General features: G+C 46.2%; 1 long non-coding RNA gene across 1 annotated transcript; it reads left to right on the top strand.

Annotated features, from left to right (window-relative positions):
• The first annotated feature begins 1,132 nt into the window (after positions 1-1,132).
• On the top strand, positions 1,133-22,776 carry LOC122116527. Its single transcript, XR_006148987.1, has 4 exons — positions 1,133-1,352; positions 15,656-15,748; positions 21,582-21,693; positions 22,275-22,776. It is a non-coding gene; the product is annotated as an uncharacterized LOC122116527 (long non-coding RNA).
• The last annotated feature ends 500 nt before the right edge of the window (positions 22,777-23,276 follow it).

The following is a 23,276-nucleotide window of genomic DNA, read 5'->3' as shown; positions in this document are numbered from 1 at the left end:
GTGCGACTTGTAGGGAAAAAGAGAGAGGGAGAGAGAGAGACAGAGGAAGGAACCAGAGAAGGGGGAAAGAGGAGCAGCCTCTTGGGATGGAGAGGGGCACTAAGAAAAAAAAAAAAAAGAATGTAAAGGGGGTGGGGGAGACGCTCAGCGTCGGGAAAAGGAACCGCGAGCGTGAAGTGCGCAGGTGCGCCCGGGGCGCTGACCGGGGCCCAGGCCTGGCATCCGCGCCTCCTTTCTTGGTACTCGAGAGACAGCTACACCCTCTAAACTGGGGACTTGGTCGGCTGGGACCTCAGAGTTTGGGGCCATCGGGGTACCCCGAGACCGGAGGTGGTGGTGGTGGCGGTGGCAGCGACGTCTAATGGAGAATTCCCACTTCCTTACAACAATCCCCTTAGGGTCCGGTAGCCAGCAGATGTCAGGAGCCTGCCGTCCTCTTTAGTGCCCCGACCCCCAAGACTTCTTCCTAAGAGCCCCTACCTCTAAAGTAAACTGAGTCCTGATGGGATAACTCCCTTCGATGCTTTTCTTCTCAGCCCACCCCATCACAGGGCTGAAAGGCTGCGGAGAAGAGGCCTGAAGGTGGGTGTGCGGGAGAAACGTTTTCAGGCTCTCTCTCCTCCTCCCTAGCCCTTCACTGCCCTCTGAGCGCTAACCCAAAGCCTGGGGAGTCCGGGTTACTTGGGGCTGCTCGCTCGGATTTTAACGGAGCGCCAAGCTAGGACTAGGCTGCGCCGGGAGAGGAGAGCGAAGGCGCGAGCGAGGGAGGGGCGCCTGCCGGTGGGAACGCGGGTTCTCGTCGGGAAGCGGAGCGGGACTGCCGCGTTCCGCTGGGTCTGCACCGTCACCGGGGCTGTTCCGAGAGGGGAGGCGCGGTGCGTGCGACCGGGTACGGGGTCGGGGCGCACACAGTATATGCCTACGTTTGCGCCGCGGTGTGACTTCCCGGGAACCGGACTGAGGGTCACCTCCAGAAACTGGTAGAAACTAGCAGGGGGAGAGAAGGGGGGTTAGCGGAGGACACACCCCCTCCTTGGAAGGACTTGGAAGACTTTGGATCTCCCCTCCCCCCACTTTTCCGCCCGGCTCTTCTTTTGTTGTCAAGTCTTTTTGATAAATGGTGGGGCTGGAAGCCCGGAGCCCGTCTGTGCCCGCTCTGGGGTGCAGGGAGGGGGGCAAGCCTTGGAGGCCGGGTTCCTACCCGCACCTGGGAGCTAAACTGCGCGGTGTGTATACGGGTCCGGTTTGGGACCGGTTCCGCGAGTGCTCACCCTTTTCCTCTAACCAGCCCACTCGCCTCCTTTTGGTCTCTCTGTCTCCCCACTCCGCATGGGTACCAAGAACTTTGTGGGGTGAGTTTTAGAATTTTCTCGTAGGCATTATTTTTCTGCGTTTTAATTTTATTCTCTCCTCCCCCTTTTAGGTTTGTAAACTTTATGAGATGGTAATTTGATTAAAGCTATTTTGGACAGCAGAGAAGAGGGGCAAGTGAGGTGGTTGGTGTGTGTTTGGGGCCGCTGTTTGTGTGTGTAAGAATACACCTACATTCAAGAGGGTGTGTAGTGTCTCTGTGCGACACAGAGAAAGGTAAGTCGGTGAGACAGAGCGTGGTCAGATAACAGGTAAGGTTATGAAGTTTTTCTGAGTGATCTTGGGAGAGTGGGTCCCGGGTGCCAATTTCTGGGGATGGCAATCCTAAATTGTCTCTGCAGGGCAACGTTTTTGAAGTCGCTTTTATCCTTCGAATGTTGGTGTCTGCTTGTGTCACAGAACGCATGGCTGTCTAGGTGTCCATTTGGACCGGGTGCAGCGTTCCCAGCTTGGCGAGCTGGCCTTTGGACAGCGTATCTCTAGGATAGGCCTGGGGTTGGGACCAGAGCTGGGAGGGGGGACGGGGGCGCGAGGCTGCCGGCTCTGGTATCCTTTCCAACCTTCTAGACAGGTCTTTTGGTGCTGTTCCCCCCCTCCCCCGGTCCTCTAATTGCAGTGGCTTTCTCCTTAGGCCTGGCAGTTCAGGGGATGTCCCCTCCCAAAGGGTCCAAAGCTTGAGGGAGCCAGGGAGTAAGTCCTGCACCTCTGGAAGTGACTGCACACACTCGCCGGTCTATGCTGTGCTAACTAGGCGCAGGTCCTGGGCTGCACGCGATCGCTACGCTCAAAACCCAACTCCCGAAGGTCCGAGCGCACGGGGGCGCCTGGGGACCTGCGTGCCCCGAGCGTTTGGGAGGTGACAGCGGTCGAGCCTGCGCACCTCAGGCGGGAGGCCAAATCTCCCCCAAGGCCGAGGGGGCTCCGGAGGTGGGGGGGGGTTATTAATTACTCCGCACTAGGCCTAATGCCTTCAACCTCCAACAGCGGTCAGTGTGGATGTCCTGCGGATTTTATTTGCACACAATGGAAATGATTTGTTTTCTCTAAAAAAAAAGGAGTAGGCACGGCAGACATTCGAGGAGGGGATGGGGGGGCAGGAGAAGGAAAGGGGAGAGAGAGAGAGAGAGAGCCAAGGAAAAAAGTTTGAAAATGCCTTGAACTATTCACTGTCGAGATGGCTAATCAGTATTGAGGCCGGAGGGCAGGCGGGCCGCCTTTCACCGCCGCTTCCCTTTCATCTTGGGCTCGGTGGAGGCGCTCAATTAAAAGCCTATCAGTTTGTAAGTAAATCAACGCCTATCAGAGTTGTCACATCAAACAAAACGATTATTATTGCAGCCCGCCTCCCCTATTAATCTCCCTCGAAGATAATCCGCCTGACAGGTCAAGCCCGGCGAGCTGGAAAGCCTGGCCCAGAGCACCCAAACAGTCCCGGAGTGGCGCCCGCCCCTAGGGGCCTCCCCATCCTTTATCCTATTCCTCCTTGTTGTCTCCGTGGAGTGGTGAGAGAAAGTGTGGTGAGGCCGCAGGACCCAGGCCCACACGACCCCCTGAGAAATAGGGCCCAGACTCCAGGACAGCCTCCTGTGAGGGCTTCGTGGCTTCTCGGGATCTTGCAGGACCCAAGACCTGCCTTGGGGCCTTGAGGCCTCCCTATGGCCCATGTCCTTCTCGGCTCCCCTCTTCGAACTCTCCATTTCACCTCTTCACCCTTTCTTCCCTTTATTTCCACTGCAGCATCTTTCTGGATTCTGTAACCCTGTTTTCATTTTCCCTTCCTTTCCCCTTTTCCTACTTGTTCGAAATCATTTCCTATTTTTCTCTCCCTCCTCTTGGTTTAACCATCTGAACCACTTCATGTGGAGACACACTGTTAGCAGCAGGGCATTCTCTGGGTCCGGGTTGTTGCTGCCAGTGCAGACTAGCCTCAGGAGTGAGTACCCAGGATTTAATGACCAAGTGCTCTTTAACTTCTACCCCCAAGCAGGGTGCTTAGAAGCACTGTGCCAGTGTAAGGGTTAAGTGCCTTTGGGGATAGGAAGGGGGAGATGGAGTTCAAGTCAGTTAGATGAGTGGATAGTGGCAAGCGCCCTGCTCTGGAATTAATATTTGGTCTTGGAATTTCACAGTTTGAATGTTGCCAGCGTCATCATCGGTGTTGCCTAGGCTTTGCAAATATATGGAGGAGACCCAAAAGGCACTGGGATTTCAGCACTTAGTATGTGAAGGGGTGCCTAGTATTTCAAAGTAAATATATCCAGACAACTGCTTCCAAGGCTTTATTTGGTGCCCTGACAGCTGGGTGGAGTCTGGCTTCTGGACTAGAGCAAAAATCATGGCTTCTTCCCGGTGGCCTCTGGCTTGGTGTTTTGGTAAGTGTTAGAAATCAAGTGAGACCCGCCCTTTTTTTTGAGCTCTTCTTTCAAATGCATAGGCCCAAGGCCAGGCGGAGCCAGGATTGACGAGTAAAGTGTCTGAGAAGAAAGGAGTGCTCTTGGGACCCCAGGTCCTGCCACCTTAAACGCCAGGTTCAGTGCTCCACAGCTCTGTCTCGGAACAAACATCTGAGAGAACACCAAAGGTACTGGCTACTGCATTGAACATTCAGGCCTTACCTTGCCGCAGCGACTACAGGGTCCCGGAATACCCCATTCCGTGTAGGGTATACCTCAGCTTGCTACATGCATTGAGATTCTGAGGAGGTGCCCCGGCAGACTCCCCACCCCAACACCTCTGTTTTTTCTTACATTCTGAGTAAGAGTATTTATTTCCAAACCCACAAATATTGCATTGATGTCAGTTATCTGCCTGCCTGCTTTTCTTAAATGTCTTTTTCCATGGGTGTCAAGCTGAAGTCATTTCAAGAGAAGTACGCACCGCCTCCCCCAACTCCAGCTATAAGAAATAACCATGGTGTGATTGCTTGAACATAGGTTCTATGTTGGGCCCAGCATGAGAACTAAATAAGGGCTCTAAAAAGACACTTGCTCTAGAAAATATCCAACCTAATTATATGCATATGCATCTAGAAATTAAAAAAAATTATATTCTTGTACAGATCTAGATATTCAGATGTGTTGTTACATGCCCTTGAAGCCAGAGCCGTTCAGTGGTACACACTGGACAATTGAGCTGTTTGTATAATTTCTGTCTTCCTTGCACTTACACACGAATCTCGATATAGTAAATTCAACCTTGTCATTTTTAGAATAGGCAGGATTTCTCTGGCTGTCGTTTGGGCATTTATCCGAGTAAATCCAACTCAAGTGCATCTAGCAGGAAATGGCTCCTGGCTGGAATATACTTTAGAGTCATCCGCCCATGGGGAGGGGGAACAAGTTGCCTCCGTTCATGGGTGGTGGTGGGTCCAACCTCCAGATGGGCTAGACAAGCAGCATCCTAAGTGGACCAGCTTCCCGCTGCCCAGCGGTGTCCAGCAGCACCCTGTTTCTGCTATCTTCTTATTGAACTTGCTGGCCCGAGTCCGCCCTCAGCGAAAACTGAAAGCAAATTCCGCAGCAGACATAGCCCAAACTTTCTTAGACACAAATATACATCAGATTTCGTGGCCACCAAAATCTGGGAGAACAAATCATTGTAGGGTCAGGCGGGGACGAGAAGGGCATTGGTGGCCTAGTCAGGACTGAGGCAAAACACTAGGGAAGGTACCTTCCTTTTCTTATTTCTCTCCAACTCTTTGGTCCCTGAGCGTAAGCAATTTTCTAACTGCTGCAAACACACCCGGCCTGGGTTTGTACACACCCCACTAGTGGCTAGAGTAGAGGCCGGCTTTGTAACAGTTGTAGAAAGCTTGGGCCAGAAGCGTCCACTCTGTGGGGCTTCATAAAGTTTGGGACCAGTTTGCCTTCCTTGGGGAAGAATGATCAAGGAATCAGGCAGAGCTCTCTGGCTCAATTAATTCTCTGTTCTCACCCCGACTTAGCGATTAAATAACCTCAGGCGGCCAGAGCCGAAAACTTCCCGGCTCAGTGTGGCGATCTGATCCGAGGCCTGGATGCAGAGATGGCCCTCTAGGCCATCCCTGGACCCGCTGGGCCACAGCCCAACTTGCTTGCTCCTGAGGTGGACCTGTGCGGTTCGCACTACCACTTGGCTGTTCAGGGTCCCAAGGCTGATCCCCAACTCTCGGCAGTGGGCGCCTCCCCCGGAGCTGCGGATTTTTTCGGGGGCGGGGGGGCGCTCAATAAGGCCGCAAAGTACGCGCGCGGATTCGCGCGGGGCGACTGGCGGTCTCTCCGCAGGGCCTGTCGCTGGGCCGGCCGAGGCGGGTGAGTGATGAGGGCAGAGAAGGGCGCCCATAAATCGCGGGTGTCAGGGCGAAAAACTCTCTTTATTGTCTGCGTGATGGATGGGCCCGGGGACGAGACACCAAATACTTCGTATCGCCTTTAAATGGGAACACATTTTCCGCGGCCATAATTCATGTTTTTTAAATAGAAAGTTTGAAATGTTGCCTATATTTCACCGGCCCTGACATATTTATGAATCGCTCCCTGCATGCAAATATCATTATTTAAAGCGCCGGGGAGAGCGCGGGGGAGGGGAGGAGGCGCGGCCCCTGGGGCGCGGGGGTGGGTGGTGAACCGGGGAAATATAGGTGGAGGGGGGAGGCCATCTCCCCAAAGGGCAGATGGTTGGGCTCGCGGAAAAGCCGTATCTGGAAGCCGAGCGCGCCCTGGGGCTTCTCTTTCCGCCGGTCGGCGCTCGGCCGCCGGGGGAAGTTTGCGCTGTGTTGGAACGAAGGCGCGCGTACGTCTCCTAAGCGGGGACCGGGAGATATTTTGTGTCTCTCTCCAAGGCCCGAATCCAAGCTGAAGCATTTTTTTTTCTAAGAAAGAAGTAAGAATTAAAAAAAAAAGAATTTAACCAACGCAATAACAATCCAAAGTGTTTTGTGTTCTTCGCCACTACATCGATTTTTTATTGATTTTCATTCTGCAAACCCTGGAATTGTGCGCACCCAGGCGGGGCGGCTGTCAGAACCCAGTCACCGCGCGCAGTGGGTGGGGGACAAGCCTTGGGTATCTCGGCCCACATCTGCGTCCCGCATCCAACCAGCTCGCCACCTCCCAGGCATAACCGAGACTGCGCAAGACGCGGGGACACAACTGACGCGGCCGCCAGCTCCAGGGCCTCAGTCCCGCCCCTCCTTTCTCTAAGGTGCTTCGCAGGACTTCCAGGGTCCGTACCAGCCCTCTCCGATCCTGTCAATACGGTCGCTCTGTAAAAAAGCCGGGACACCTGCCGTCCGCCTCACCGCAAGCAGTGTTGCCCGGGAGGCGCTCACACCTGCGCCTTACTTGCTGAGACTTTACCTGTGCGGTCCCCAGTGACGCCGGCCGCCGCACGGATAACCCAGAAAGGGGGAGGAGGGCGGGAGATCAGCAAGGTGCACAGACCCTGGGGCCCTCTCCACGGACCCGGTACTGGGGCCCCGGCCCAACCAGCTCCGGGAACTGAATTGTACGGACAGAGCGCTCAGGCGGGGACCGGGGAACCAGCCTTCTCTAAGAAGGGCGGGCACAGCAGTACTTCCGCTGGGGGTGGGACTGCGGGCGGACGCGAAGGTCCCGCCCCTCCGCAATGCCCGCCCCGCCTCTGTTCTCCAGGCTCCGCCCCGGCGCCCAGGCGACAGGATCTGAAAGCCTCTGCTCCAGGCCCTGAGTTAGCCCGGATTGATTCGCAGGAGTAGGAGAGCCTTATTATTTCTTGAAATAATAAGCACAGCAGAACCTACACGCTGGCAACCCAGGCCCAAACTCGCAAGTAAGATTTGTTCAAACTTTGGTCATTTGGTGTCTGAGACTTGCCTGATTTAGAGGCTCTCAAACTTTCTCTGTGTCCCATTTGGCAGACAGGAATAAAATCCTTCTCTACAGGATCCTGAACTTGCCTTTCAGGAGTAGCAGAACACAAAGCCAGTACTCTTGATTGTTTTGTGCCAGGTCCCATCAAGATCTTTGTATTAATTATGTCATCAAAGCAACTCTGAGCAGGGTGCCAGCAGCTGTGACATATAGTCTTAACTACTCAGAAGGTTGAGATCTGAAGATCGAGGTTCCAAGCCAGCGGGGGCACACAAATCCAAGAGACACTTATCTCCAATTAAACACAAAAAGCCAGAAGTGGAGGTGTGGCTCAAGTAGTAGAGCACCAGCCTTGAGCAGAAAAGCTAAGGGACAAAGCCTAGGCCCTGAGTTCAAGCTCTACTACCAGAAAGAAACAACAACAAAAAAGCAATAGCTGTCTGATACAGCTACAAAGAATGCCGTTTTATAGATAAAGATATCAAGACAAGGAGAGAAGAAATCCACCTTGCTTATTTACATCCTGTCTATTTCCTCATCTCTCCTCTCCTTTTGATCCCCAATATTCCTGGGGGAGTCTTGCAAGGTCTTCTCTGTTGAGGATAGATAGGCCTGTTAACCAAATCACTTGAAACTGAGGCCAGTTCTGAGAGGAAGGAGGTCACTTACAAAGAAAGCAAGATGTATAAATAGCATGGGCTCCATTTAGCCGCTGGCCAGCTACCAACCTACCATGAAAAGTACATCATTTAACATACTGGTTGTTCCTCTGTCACCCCAGTGAAAGCCAAAGGGCTCCAGATCCTTATTCTCTTCTGCTCAAAAGTGTTAGGGTTCTTTCCCACTGTTCTTAGGCCTTAGATAGGCCTGCACCCCATGGCCAGCAGGTCTTGACTTGCTTGTCTGCCTTGGTCTTCTACTCCCCCTCATTCTGAGCTCCTGCTGTCTATGGCTTTCTCAGATATATCATATTCCTTCTCATCTCAAGAGCTTTGCTAATGTCTTTTTCCTTCTATAGGGGAATAACCAGAGGTAATGTGTAGTTTAAATGGTAGAAACTAGCCTTGAGGAAAAAAGCCAAGCAAAATCTTGAGGTCCTGAGTTCAGGCTCCAGTACTGGTTTGCATATATGTATGCACGCATGCATGTGCACGCACACACACAGAGGTAAAAGGGAATGGCCTTCTATTCTTTTCATCCATCTCATCTTGGTTACTTTTCAGGACTTAGCTTCTACATCTCTTTCCTGTCCCCTCCCATCTCCTGTAACTCCATTTTCTGCTGAGTCTATCCTCCACTGGATGGTCAACCCTTAGGAGGCAGGAAAGGGTGCTGTTCCTTGAAAGGAATGAAACACATTCACACATATTTAATCAAGTGTGCGGCATGAATGGAATATTACATGGGGAGGGGTTCCCTGTACCTGTACGTGGGTGGGCTGCCCAAAAATATTCTGTATGGTCTCATATCCCCATTTTTTTTTTTTTTTGTCAGTTGTAGAGTCTGAATTCTGGGCTTGGGCACTGTCCCTCAGCTCTTCAACTCAAGGCTAGTGCTCTACCACTTGAGCCACAGTGCCACTTCTGGCTTTTTCTGCTTTTGTGGTGCTGAGGAATGGAACCCAGGACCTCATGCATGCAAGACAAGCACTCTACCACTGAGCCACCTATCCAGCTCATCCCCAGTTGTTTTAAATTCAAAGAGAGAGAACACAAATCTCAGGTGAAAATAATGGTTATTTTGAGTCTCTCTATTGTAAATATCAAATAAATTGAGCCCAAAGGAGATTAGAGAAAGAGAATGATCTATTGATTTAAGAGTCATTTAATGCTTGATAAGAAATGTACGCATTATCCCGCCCATGTAATTGTAACCCCTCTGTACAGTATGTTCACAAAAAATTAAATTAAATTAAAAAAATTAAAAAAAGGAGTCATTTAATCAGGATTTCAAATTGCAGAATGTGGATATGGAGGTAGGCTTCCAAATGCTGGAATTACAGATGTGCCTCACTATGTGCAGGAAGTTGGCTAATTTCCATCACTCTCCTTTATGCCATTCTCATCCTTCTCATATAAACAACACACATATCTATGGCAGCTATTGTCATCCTTCTATTCACATTTCCCGTATAGCTGGGAAGACAGTTGCATACCACCATATTCAGCTTGTATTAGTTGAGATATTTTGAGCTTTTTCCCTTTAGGCTGGTCATAAACTGTGATCCTCCAGACTTCCATCTCCTAAGAAGCTAAGATTACAGGTGTGAGCCACTTCAGTAGGTGCAAACTGAATTTGTTTTCCCTCACATTCTGTTTTCCTGTTCCTGTCTCCTCTATGGAAAAACCTTCAAGACCTTCCATGCTTGTCCAGCTTCTAATCTTGCAATGACCAAATCTGATATTAGAATTTAGATATGGTGTCTAATATTCCCATTCCTTAACTGAACTGTGGTACCAGGTTCAATAAGTAGTGTCAGTTTTCTTCTTTCCCAACTACGCTTCATTTGGCCATGCAACCCAAACATGTCAAATAACTACAAAAGGAGCATTGAGAAATACTCTTGTTTTTATGGTCAGCATGTTGATGCAGATGGCTGGACCCCTCCTGTCCTCTCTTTCTTCTTTCTTCCATAAATTTGGATCTAACTTCTAGAACTGTGGAAGCCATTTTACAGCATGAGGACAAGACCAAGAGAACAAATGACAGAAACTTAATCCTGATGTCCATTGAGATATGGAACCGTCATTGACCACTGTCATCCAAAAATCAGTCCCTATTTAAGTTGGGAATTGGTAAACTTTAACCTTCCTTTCTCTTTAGCAAATATTTCTAGTGGTGTCATACCATGGGAATACTACCTCTGTGGGCCAAATCCTGTTCAGACTTTCCTTTAAGGGTAGTTTTTGAAATAGGCTCAGAAACAGGGAAACATTCTTATGATTTTGGTATTTTTGAATAGCCAAGTTATTCAGAGTTAGTTGTAGTACTTCCTTTAACCCTTAGCGCTATAGCAAACTATGATATAGTAAGATTAGATCGGTCTCCATTTTTGGAACCAATAGTTACTTCCTATCTGTTTCCAAGTGTCTGTCTCCAGTCTTCTGACTCTGGGAACTTCTTGATAGCCTTCTGATAGATTCCTTTTCGGCTTAAATTGTCCAGAACTAGTTTCTGTCACTCATCACCAACAATATCAACTGATTTTCATAGTCTGTCTGGCTCATTGAGTGGCTTCTAAACAGGCCTGATGGTGATTATTCCTAAGTGTGTGCCTGTGGCCTCCAATGTTGGCACCAGTGTGAAGCTCCAAAATCAAACAACATAGCTGAGTGCCTCCAACTCAGCCAGGTAATGATTTCAAGGGGAAAAAAACAGTTAAATTCAGCACACAGAACCAGTCTTGGCAACATTGAGTGAGAGAATCACCCTGTACAGTTTTACTGAATGTCCACTGTGTCCTGGGCACAGTTAGGTTAGCTTTACGACATTGCCACATTCACCAGGGAGGCAAGAATTAGTAGCCCCATCTGCTTTGAGAGTGTACAGAATTTCTGCTTCTACTTTCTAGTTCTCCCACCTACAACCTCAATAGCACTCAATATGTCTGATTAAGGTTTCTAAGGCATCAATGAGCATTGTCAAGATTGACCATCTTAGGTGACAATCAATTCAGATTCTTCCCAGGAGAGCTTAAGAGCTTAAGTAACTGGTACCTTGGAATCTCCATTAAATGTTTGTGGAATGCAATCAGTGGCAGATCCCTGGGAAGGTGGAAGCCTGGAGCACTTGAAGTCTTAAATGAGCAGGGTGGTGTCATCAGGGAAGAGGTACCAAGCTTTCCCTCTGCACTGGATTGCACTTGTACCAACCTCTGACCTTGGCCAAGATGTTTCATGCCTGTGGGTGCAATGCTTTTTCTTTTTTCCTGCCTCTATCACTATTTTTATTTCCTTTTTTTTTTTTAAAAAAATACTTACTTTATTGTTATTATAAAGGTGATAAACAGAGGGATTACAATTACATGAGTTAGGTAATGGATACATTTCCTTTCATACAGTGTCTTCCTTACTTTTTCCAAGGCATTAGTTAAGGGCACAAATGATGTCATTTCCTATTCCCCAAGATGTTCTTCTATGAACATCAGTAATATTCAATACATACTGTGTGGATGGTGGCTCAGTGGTAGAGCGCTTGCCTTGCATGTATGAGGGCCTGGGTTCGATTCCTCAGCACCACATAAGCAAAAAGAAAAAAGCCGGAAGTGGCGCTGTGGCTCAAGTGGTAGAGCGCTAGCCTTGAGCTGAAGAGCTGAGGGACAGCGCCCAGGCCCAGAGTTCAGGCCCCATGACCGGACCCAAAAATAAATAAATAAATACTGTGTGGACATGTATTTAAAGATGTTCTCTTTCTCAGCTGAACCCCCTGTCTTCAGCCTTCAGAGATTTTCTTCTACCATAGTTTCTCTGGATGTGTTCATCAAGTTTCACTTGAAGAGTCAAAGGCCTTGCCATATTCTCAAACTCCCTGCCTGCTTCTTCAGAAGACAAGGGGAGCTTTTGCTACCCACTGGTGGGTGACCAGAAACCTCCAACAGAAGTAAAAGGGGATGGGAGGGAGGGAGGAATAAGACATGACAGCTGTCATCTGAGGAGTTGGCTGAGGTGGGGAGGGGAGGGCTATCAGGCTGGGAAGGGGAGTCCAAGCTGCCATGGAGATGGGTTCTGGTGGAGACCAGCCTTGCCACAGAATTAGCAGTATGTTCCTCCCCCTTACCTCTTAATGCCAATTAATCTCTAGGTGCTGTCAATGAATTCTCCCTTTGAAATAAGCTTCATAAGTACGGTCAGAATGAATAGGTGAGCTACTTCACGTGAAATGTAGTGTTCAAGGAATTATCAAACACTCCAAAATGAAGCCACTGGGACCAAATGTAGATTAGCCCCAAATGTCACCAGGGTAAAGGAGAAGCTAGGAAGGATGGTACCATTCCACCCTTTCCAGCATGTTTCTACCCCAGCCCCTCTCCTTTCTTCCCTAAAAAAAGCTTCCTAAAGTGAAGGTGTTCCCCTGGTACCACCTTCCCAGACACTGCTGTGGTTGGACCCTGCATTGTTCCAAACCTTCAGGAACGACTCCTTTTTGATCCTAAAGCATTTCCGATGCCATAACTTCCCTCCTTCAATTTTCCCTCCACCAAAGCTTGCTTTCCATTGCCCGATCTCTCTTCTGGCACTACCATACCAACCTCACTCCAGTCTTTGCATATAGGAATCTTTTCTGAGCCATCCCCTTCAGGACTCAACACCTGTTTCCTCCATCAGAGTAGAACATGGTACTTCAGCATGGTGGGTTCTGGGGTCCAACTGCTTGGTTCCAAAAAACAGCTCTTGACTACTTCATTTACTAGGAGTATGGCTAGAGAAAGGGTCTTAACTTCCCTGAAGTTTCTATTTCATCCTTTGCAAAATGTATGTAATAATGTGGTCCTTGGGGAAATGGAATGAGACAGTGTTTGTGTCTTGTACATAGGCAATGCTCATAGAGTGAGATTCTTAGGCCTGGGTGAACTCTGAGGAGCTGGGTCTGCAAAGTTCCCCTGTACAGCGCTGCCACCCTAGGGTTTTGAATTGTGAATCTTTTAATTCTTCCTGGCTGCTTTGAAATAGGCCTGGCCGCTCTAAAACTGGATCAGATCTTAGACATACAGTGGTTCCAGTGGAAGGTGAGGCACAAAAGACAGTACATGACATAGTTGAATGAGGAAGGATGGAGGAGAGTAGTATTGGAGAAGGAAATGGACATTATTGAACAATGGGAAATACATCCAAGGGGAAAACATGGCTTTGGTGATCTGAACAATGAAGAATTCAGGCAGGTGATGAGTGGCTTTCAAAATTAGATGAACACAAAGCTGGTTCACAACGGAAGTCCTAGCTACTCAGGAGACTAAGATGTTAAGATCAAGGTTTGAAGCAAGCCTAGGCAGATAAATCTGAGAGACTCTTTTTATCTCCACTTAACCATCAAAAAGCTAGAAGTGAAGAGCACTGTGACTCACCCCTGTAATCCTAGGTACTCAGCAGTCTGAGACCTGAGGATTGCAGTTTGAAGCCAGCCTGGGCAGGAAAGCCTATGAGATTCTTATCTCCAATTAGCCAACAAAAAGCCAGAAGTGGAACTCAAGTAATAAGAGTGCTAGCTTTGAGCACTAAAGCTCAGTGCTTAGGCTCTAAGTTTAAACCCCAGGACTGGAGTGTGTACACACACAAAGTTGGAAGTGGAAGTGTGGCTCAAATGGTAGAGTGCCAGCCTTGAGTGAAAAAGTCAAGTAAGAATGTAAAGTCCTGGGCTCAAGTCCCAATACTGGCATCAAAACAACAATCCCTAGAAGGACAATAAGGACAAGTATTTCAGGGACCTCAACTTCTTCAGCTTCCCGGATCTGTGTCTTGGGAGAAAGAAAAACAATGTGACTCTTGGGAAGAATCAGGGTTCATGAGGTTCTTGTTCAACTTTTAGTATACTGTGTCCTTGGAAGGAGATATTACATAGACTGGCCACCTGGTCTCACCAAGTGACCAAACACTGTGGACTGTTCTCAGCCTTGGGCATAATGGAACATGTCTTCAGAATATTAGAGACAATTCAGGCCCTAAGAGGAATCTTATTTATATGAAGCAAAGAATGAAGCCTGTAAATCAAGGTCTGAGTATGCGTGGTTAGTGATCCTGGGTTTGGGGACAGTCCTCATCAGGAGAAGGCCCTTATGAAGGCTGTGGCAATTGTGGGGCCCTTCACTGCTGCTCCTGGTGAAGCAGGCCACACTCCTCCCAGTCTATAATATCAGATCCTATTGTCCAGAGTATAGCAGCCAGGACTGACCTAGATCATGATGTTCTGGTGGCTGGTTGTAGTTCCAAAGGGATAGATTCAAACAATAAATTTTGGCTTGTGAAGAGCACCTGGGGCTCACAAGGCTTTGTCAAAATGACCAGGGACAGAAACAACCACTATGGAATTGCCACCACAGCCGGCCCTCCCAAGGGGTGAGCTTATGGAGAGGATTTAAAAGTCAGCATGTCGGGAGGAATTTTGTCATTAAACTGACCAAACCTTTACTGTGTAAGACAAAGAGCTTGGACCCCTTGAGGATCCAAGTTGTGATTTGAATTCTGTGACATTTTTACAAGGGTAAAATGTTACCACTACTTTAACTCCTGTTATAAACAGCTTTATGATGTTGAAGACTTGTTGCTCAATTCTGTCTTGAATTTTCATTTTATAAAAAGATGTTGAAAGCTTTCTTTATGTTTTAAGAATAATTTTTAGTTCCATATATAGAAAAAGACAGTGCTCATAATGGCTATTATTATTATTATTATTCTGTGTTCTTTTGTTTTAAATCTCTAAATCCTATTGGGTGCTAGTCATCTGGCACTTAATTATCTACTAATTGATGGTATCTTTTATTCACTATTTAAATTCTTACTGTTTAACTTTGCATGTGTGTGAGTGTATGTGTTAACTTCCCAATTAGATCTTAAGCTCCTCCAGGCCTGAACCAGATGCTTTCTTTATATTCTCAACATAGACTAGCTAGGTAAAACTAGGTGCTAATTAATGAGCACTTAATAAAATGAGTAATAAAATACCCACCATCTGCACAGTCCTGTTTCAACCAGGATCTACTTTAATGCTCAAAACAGTTCTTTAAGGTCTACAGTTAGGCCCATTTTACAGATGAGGAAAACAAGTTCCCAGAAAGGAATTTGCCAACGTTCCAAAATTCAAACCTCCTTTATCTTTCAGAAATTCCAAGCCACGTGTTGGTGGTTTATTCCTGTACTCAGGAGGCTGAAATCTGAGGTTCATGGTTTGAAGCCAGCCTAGACAGGAAAGTCAGATTCTGATCTGTAATTAACTACTAAAAAGCCAGAAGTGGGGCTCTGGCTCAAGTGGTAGAGTGCTAGTCTTGAGGAAAGAAACAAAAGAGCCCAGGGACAGCTCCCAGGCCTTGAGTTCGAGACCCAGGACTGATGTGCATATGTGTGTATGTTTGCACACACCCACACCCACACACAATTCCTGCAATGCTGCTTCCTGTGCTCCAATGCCCAAGATACATGTTCCTGGCTGAGCCAGTTCAGCAATTCTGTCATCTCTAACGTTCTTTCCATGTGCTCATGGAAGGGATGCTGGAGATATAACATTAAATTTACAAAGCTGATTATGACAGAGCAGGGGCATGCACACAGTCACAAGGAGTACCTGCCACCTCCCAAACTGGCTGCTAGTGCATCTGTAGGACCACTTGTCCCCTCAGTGGGCAGGGCATTGTAGCTTTAACTTTCATTTTGCTCATTCAGTTTCTCCTACAAACATTTATTGTTTTCTTTTCTTTTTAATAAATAGGAAGCAAAGAATACAAGTTTGGTTTGCTTGCTTTCTTACAGAGAGGATGGCATAGCCCTCCCAGTTGTCTTTTGCTGAAGAATGTTCCTGAATCAAGACAACCTCTTGCCTCTCTCCCTTGCCTCCCTCTCCAGGTAGGAAGAGAGCCATCCCTGGCACTTATGAGTCACAGGTTTGAAATGCAGGGGTGGGGTGGTGAGGGAGAAGTGATGGGTGTGAGGTGGGAATTTGGGGCTTCTTTTATCCCCTGCATCTCAAAGGCTGACAGGCTCTTGAGGGGTGGAAATGACTGGTAATTAGAGAACCTTCTCTGAGGCACACACTAAAGACACACTTCACAGTCTCTGTGACCTCTGCAGCCCGGTGAGGCTTTGTTATGTAGATGCTCTTAATTGGGTGAATCACTGCAAACAGCCAGGAAAGAGCACACTGGCTGTGCTTCTGAGAGTTTTCCTAACCAAGGACTCTAACTCAGGGAGGAATGTTAAGAAAGGGTAATACAAAGCAGGTGCATTTGGTCAAAGTACATCATATTCAAGTCTGTAATGATACCAGTGAGGCCCTTTTGTCAATTTATGCTGATATATATGTATCACACACACTTTTTTTTTTTTTTTTTTTTTTGTATGTGTCGGTCCCTAGAGCTTGAACTCAGAGCTTAGGTGCTATCCCAGAGCTTTTTTGATCAAGGCTATTGCATGCTTCTGGGGGGGGTGACATTGAAAGGTAGTGGTCTGGTCTGATCTCAGCCTCCTGAGTAGCTAGGATAACAGCTGTGAGCTACCAGCATCTGGCTCTATTATTGCTGTTGTTATTATTATTGTTATTATTATTATTTTGTCAGTCATGGGGCTTGAACTTTGGGCCTGGGTGCTGTCCCTCAACTCTTCAGATCAAGGCTAGTGCTCTACTACTTGAGCCACAGTTCCATTTCTGGGTTTTCTGGATGGTTTTGAGATAAGAGTCTCATGGACTTTCCTGCCTGGGCTGGCTTTGAACCGTGATCCTCAGATCTCAGCCTCCCGAGTACCTAGGATTACAAGCATGAGCCACCAGCGCTTGGCTATTATTATTTTTTAAATAAAGGAATTTTGGGGTACTTGGTAGCAAAGGTTTCTGAGTAATTCCACCCTATCCATAGAAGTGGGAAGAGGTCCTCATTATTTGGGGAAATCAGCATAGTGAGCTTTAGTAAGGATTGTAGTAAGCTATGGCTCTTTATCTCTGGTTCTTTCCCAGCCTATTGATCTTCTATGCTGGATAAAGCTGGGAAGACTTTGGAATATAAACTAGGTTCCCCAGGGGCTGGGAAGGTGGCTCAGTGGTAGAGCGCTTGCCTTGCATGCATGAGGCCCTGGGTTTGATTCCTCAGCACCATATAAGCAAAAAGAAAAAAGCTGGAAGTGGCGCTGTGGCTCAATGGTAGAGCGCTAGCCTTGAGCTGAAGAGCTGAGGGACAGCGCCCATGCCCAGAGTTCAGGCCCCATGACCGGACCAAAAAAAAAAAAAAAAAGTAGGTTCCCCACATTCAAGAACTGGCTAGCTTGTTGGGAAGTAAGGAACAGATATTAGTGTACATAGTGCCACCAAGTAGAAGACAACAATGCTGGGCACATGGAGGCAGCATTAGCGTGGGGTTACGGACCCTGGAGCAGTCACTGGTAGCTGGGCCATTACGAAAACTTGTCCACTTGGAAATCAGGACTTGGGAAGTGTTCTTTGGAGAGGAGGGAGTTCTAGGATATGGAGAAAACATGAACAAAGACACTGGATATAGAGATTTGACCCTAGTACCCTGAGGCCCACTTAACTGTCAGAGAAGCAGAGTGCAGTGTGGGAATGACTCAGTGTTCTCCAATGTGCTGCTATTGCCCCTGGGTGTCCCATCTGCTGCGTCCCCTAAGGGAGATCACAATGAGAGAGACTTAAATCTGTCCCAAGCAGATTATCACCCTACTTCTATTTTGGAGAATGGTGCCATCTTGGCTCTTCTTTCCTCTGCCCCCAAACAGGCTTTATGTCAAGGCAACTGGGCTTCCATGTCTTTGAAGTCAATCTTTTATATCTCCACTGCTGCTTCTTCCCCCAAGCCTCAGTATTTGCCATGGGGGTCATAGGATGGGACATGCTTCTAGGGCCCAGAAGGACATTTCCTAGATCCTTGGCACATCTTCCCCACACAGCCTAGTCTTTCTCGGAAACACAAGTGCAGTCACTTTACACAGCTCTTACCGTCTGTCCCCTGCCTACTTCTTTTTGCTGTCTGTCTTGTTAAAGTTATCCCCAAGCCCATGTATAGTCCTGACTTGGCCTTAAGTAGCACTGGACAGAGTTGGCTACTCTTTTTTCCTTTTAGTTCTTAACATTTTACTCATAAAATGTCAAACTTATGAAAAATGGAAAGAATAAGACAATGAACACCCCACCCTTTACCCAGACTTACCAATTCTTAACAACTTTGATATATTGGTTCTCTGCCCCTCTTTTTTCTTTTTCTCTCTTTTTTTGTCTTTGAACTGTTTTAAATCTGTACACATCTTTAGCTGTACGTGTTACCCCTATTTTTTCCGGCTTGTATCTCCAAAGGCAAAGGATATTCTTTTTTTTTTTTTCTCCTATCATCTCTTTTCAGTTACTAAGAGTCTATTTTGCATGAACACTGAACTTAATAAGACTTTTTCTGCATTGGTTGAATCAATTATATCATTTTTCTCACTTAATCTTTTTTACAAGCACATACTAATAGTATACTATGAGAGGTTTCATTATGATATTTCCATACATGCATTTATTATACTTCCATCATATTCATTACCTCCATTACTTTCTTATCTCCCTTCCCCCTCTTCTTTTAATCTTTCCAGCAATTTAAAAATGAGTTTAATTATACCTCATACTTGCATATAATGTACTTCAATTCCTTTGAAAGCCCTTTATTCGCCTATTTTATTTGCTTAGTTTTGTAGTACTAGGAATTGAACCCAGGGCCTGTGCATACCAGCCAAAGGTTCTGTCCCTGAGCTGTATTTCTCTTATGAAATCACAATACAGTCAACACAACTAAAAACAGAACTATTAATTCAGTATTATCAATAATATCAAATAGTTCACATCTAAATGTTCCCAGTTGTCTCTATACAGCCCTTTAAGCTAATTTCTCTCCCATTTCCAGTAGCCAATAAAGGATCATGTCTAGCCTTGGTTGTCTTGTTTTTTTTAGCCCATTTTATCTAGGTCTTTCCAGACCTTTCCCTCATGATACTGACCTTTTGAGCAATCTAGCCAAGATGTCTTATAAAACTTTCTACTTTCTGGATTTGTCTGTTTCTTCCCAAGTAGATTCTAGTTAAACATGTTCAGGCAAAAATAGTATGCAGAGGGGGTGATGGGAGGGTTACTTTCATTGAATTCCATCAGCCCATAGTGTCAATCAAGTTGTCTCTCCTTGCAGGTGCTAAGTGTAAGCTCATGATCTTTAATATATGGGTCATTGTGGAACACTCCAGATCCAAACTCTAGCATTACAAAATCAGAAAGACCTTAGGTCTTCAAAAGCTATGTACATATGACCATATAAGATGATGCTAAGTGAAATGAACTCCAAGATAGGGACACAAGAAGTTTTATCTTTGTTGCTGTTGTTTTTAAATGTACTTATAATGTACTGTGTTTTTTTTTATTGTTTCTTTTGTATGTTCTTCCCCTATGGTATAACCCCTGTTGTCACTGTATTTGGTTCCAGTGCCCGGGATCTTGTATATACATTTTTCTAATTTGGGGAGGGGAAGGGAAATAACAATATGCTGAATAAGGATACAGGTTGACCCATTGTAACAATGAGATGTACAAGACACTATGTTGAAATGAACTTTACAGCTTCAAGGTGAGGAGAGAAGTTGGGGAGGTGGGGAGGGAAGGGATGGTAGGGGAAAAACAAAGGAGGGGGTAAAATGCTTGATAGGAAATGTACTCATTACCTTACTCATGTAACTGTGACCCCTTTGTACAGTATATTTTCAATAAAAATATATATTAAAAAAGGAAGACCTTAGGTCTGCTATTTTGCATTTGAAGAAAGTTTAGTTAGAAGTTCATCGTGGGCATCCAACTAGTTAATGACAAGGCTAAGTATTGAACCCAGGACTCCTGGGCCAGGGTACTAGTGACTACAAGGCTATCAGGCCCTTCATCTGGGCCTCAACCTCATACACTGGTATTTTTCAGATACGGCCTTATTTTTAGCCCAGACAGCCTTGAACACAGTCTTCAGTCTTCCTACCTATGGTTTCCTATAGTTGGGATGACAGGCATGTACCACAAAGCCCAACAAAACCTCTTGTAAAAAATCATATTAAGTGAAGTAAGCCAGACCCAAAGAAACATAGGCTTCATGGTTTCCCTCGTTTGTAAAAATTAGTGTATTTCTAGGATAGTTCTAGCAGAGGATAGGACCATATAAAATGATGCTAATCAAAATGAATTCCAAGATACGGAAATAAGAGGTTTTTAAAAATGTACTGTGAAACTATTTCTTTTTTCTTTATTTTTTCCCTTTGGTTTATCTCCTGTTGTCGCTGTTTTTGATTTTGGTAACCTGTGTCTTGTATATACATTATATATACATATAGATGTACACACACACATATATATGTTTATCTGATTTGAGGAAGTGAAGGGGAATAACAAAATGGTGAGACAAAAGACAAAGGGTGAAGCAATACAACAGCGATACTCACAGGACACTATGTTGGAAATGCACTGTACAACTTGGAGGTAGGGAAGTCGACAAGCAGGGGAAGTGGGAGAAAACAAAGGAGGGGGTAACAGTGTTCAACAAGTACTCATTATCTTACTTATGTAACTGTAACCCCTCTGTATGTCACCTTGACAATAACATAAAATTAAATTAAAAAAGAGACATAAAGAGAGGGAAAACTAGAGACACTGAGAATTAGTAATAATAATAATTAGAATAGTAAATAATAATAAACCAGCATTTGGGAATAAATTCTAATGGTATTCAGTATACTTATTTTCTTTTTTGTGCTGGTATTGGGGCTTGAACCCAGGTGTTGTCCCTTATATTTTTTTTTTGCTCAAGGTAAGGACTCTACCACTTGGAGCTAAGAGTTTCATGGAATTTCCTCTCCAGGCTGGCTTTGAACTACAATTTTCAGATTTCAGTCTCCTAAGTATCTAGGGTTACAGGCATGCCTGTATCCCATGCCTGGCTTCAAATATACATAAAAAATCCAGGTTTGTGTGTTTTTTTTTGGGTCCAGTCGTGGGGTCTGAACTCTGGGCTTGGGCGCTGTCCCTCAGCTCTTCAGCTCAAGGCCAGCACTCTACCACTTGAGCCATAGCGCCACTTTCAGCTTTTTTTTTTTTTTCTTCTGCTTATGTGGTGCTGAGGAATCAAACCCAGGGCCTCAAGCATGCAAGGCAAGCGCTCTACCACTGAGCCACCTTCCCAGCCCTCCAGTTTGTTTTGAATGGGAGCTATTGGAAGTAATTTGGAGCACAGATCATCTTGAGCCTCTCTCATAGATGCAACACTTTGGGAAGGGGCCCTGAAACCTCTTCTTTTCCTGCATTTCCTAAACTCCCTCCTTTAGGCTCTGAGGAATTAGCTACTGCAACAAAGAACATTTTATTTGCAGATACTTAGTTTTTTCTTTTTAATTGAAGTCCAAATCTGGTGGTCTGAGCTTAGGGCTGGGGAATGATTAATTTCAGCAGCCATCCTCACCTGTTCAGGAGCTGGACTTGAAAGAAATAAGGCCAGACTGAAGAGACACTTGGCCAAGAATAGGTAGGAATCCTTAGAGAACCAGCCCTTTTCCTTGTCTCAGCTGATAAAGCACAGTGGAAGATTTAAGGAATCAGTTCCTGTTTGGCTGGTTCTGGCTGACCCTGTCATCAACTCTCTTGATTGGAAATAAACAGGATCTTCCTTTTTGTCCCCAGGAATGTGATGGAGGAAGGACTCTAAGGGAAAAGGTCTCTTTTGCCAAAGAATAACAACAAGAAGGATGACAGTTGGAGTACAATGCTGCCCTCTTCATGTAGGGTGATAAGGGTATTGACCTTTCTCTCTTGTTGACTGCTACAACTCTAGAGCCCAAAGACCTAGGATATCCAGCCCAGGTTCAACTTCCTGCTCAGTGAGCCGCATGACTGTGTTTGTACAACTTAGGCCATGCGCCTCCATGGGTTCAGAAACGAGGCCACAGTTACAGTACTTCTTGTCCATACAGGATTGCAAATGTCTGAGGGAAAGTTTGCTGTCTCTCTAGTACATATGCCTGGGCATTGGAACAGTAGAATAAAATGGTACAGGATAGGGAAAGCTTGCAGCTCTTGTCCAGTTGGATGTGGAAATGGGGTAGGAGACACAGGAAGAATCAGGAACCCTCCTTGTCCTCAGTACTCCTGGGATGGGTTAGACTCATCTTGAATTTAGAGGGATTGTTTGCCCATCTTCCAGGCTGACCACCTCCTATCTCACTGTTCCCTTGGACTTTTCCCCAAGAAAGGAGGGCCATATTACCCAAAGAATACTGCTTTTATTATTTCTATTTAATTTTCCTTTTTGTACAAGATGATGGAGGAAGTAGAAGGATAACTTCTCACTTCCTCTTTTTTCCTTCTGTTTTGCAGCTCAACCTCCACCAGTTGACAGGAGCAGACAGAAGCAAATCCAGTTTGTTTCAGCTGATATCCTCTCCCAACTTTATTCTGAAAACTATTATGACTGAGTTGGAGTGTTTGTGTCCCCCCAAATTCATCTGTTAAAATTCCAGACTCTTGGGCTGGGAACGTGGCTCAGTGGTAGAGTGCTTGCCTTGCATGCATGAAGCCCTGGGTTCGATTCCTCAGCACCACATAAGCAGAAAAGGCTGGAAATAATGCTGTCTCAAGTCGTAGAGCTCTGGGCTGAAGAGCTGAGGGACAGCGCCCAGGTGGAGTTCAGGCCCTATGGCTGAACTTTTTTGAGAGGTGATTAGGTCAGAGTAGTGGAGCCCTCATAAATGGGATTTGTAGACCACCTTGTACCTTCCTCCATGTGACGGCACATTGAGAAAACATCTATCAATCAGAAAATGAACTTTTACCACCCAGAGAATCTGTTGTCATCTTGATCTTGGATGTCTCAACATCGTGAACTGTGAGAAATAAAATTTTGGTTACTTATAAACTACTAAGTTAATGGTATTTTGTTATAGAAGTCAGAACTATCTAAGACAACTATTCTGCTCAAGAACTTCTAGTGGCTACTGTTATGTCTACCTTGCAGGTGCTAGAGCCCACCTCAGTCTGAGCTACCCTGAACTTTATTTTTTGTGATTTCCCACATGTTCCTTGCCCATACAGTTACCTGGCCTCCTTGGTATATTCAGTAGAGATAGGATGGGCTGGGGAGGCAGTTCCAGGCAAAACTAAAAGAAATGGGAGAGGAGGCTGGAGGGTGGAGGACTCATGGGATTATCTTGAGGTACACCCTGAAGATTCTGAGCTGTTGTTTATTAAGTGGGAAATTTTAGGTAGAGTCAAACTAAGATTTTGGAATGATCACCCAGGTTACTAAGTAGAGGAGGGAACAGTGAGACAGTCTAGAAGGATATGTGTGGGGGTGAGGAGATCTCTGTCCACCTTGGAGAC

The sequence above is a fragment of the Dipodomys spectabilis genome, unplaced genomic scaffold (genome assembly GCF_019054845.1).
Source record: "Dipodomys spectabilis isolate Male_0828 unplaced genomic scaffold, ASM1905484v1 ptg000136l, whole genome shotgun sequence".
NCBI classification, from domain to species: domain Eukaryota; kingdom Metazoa; phylum Chordata; class Mammalia; order Rodentia; family Heteromyidae; genus Dipodomys; species Dipodomys spectabilis.
The sequence above is the reverse complement of the archived record's forward strand: the minus strand, read 5'-3'. Positions and strand labels throughout refer to the sequence as shown.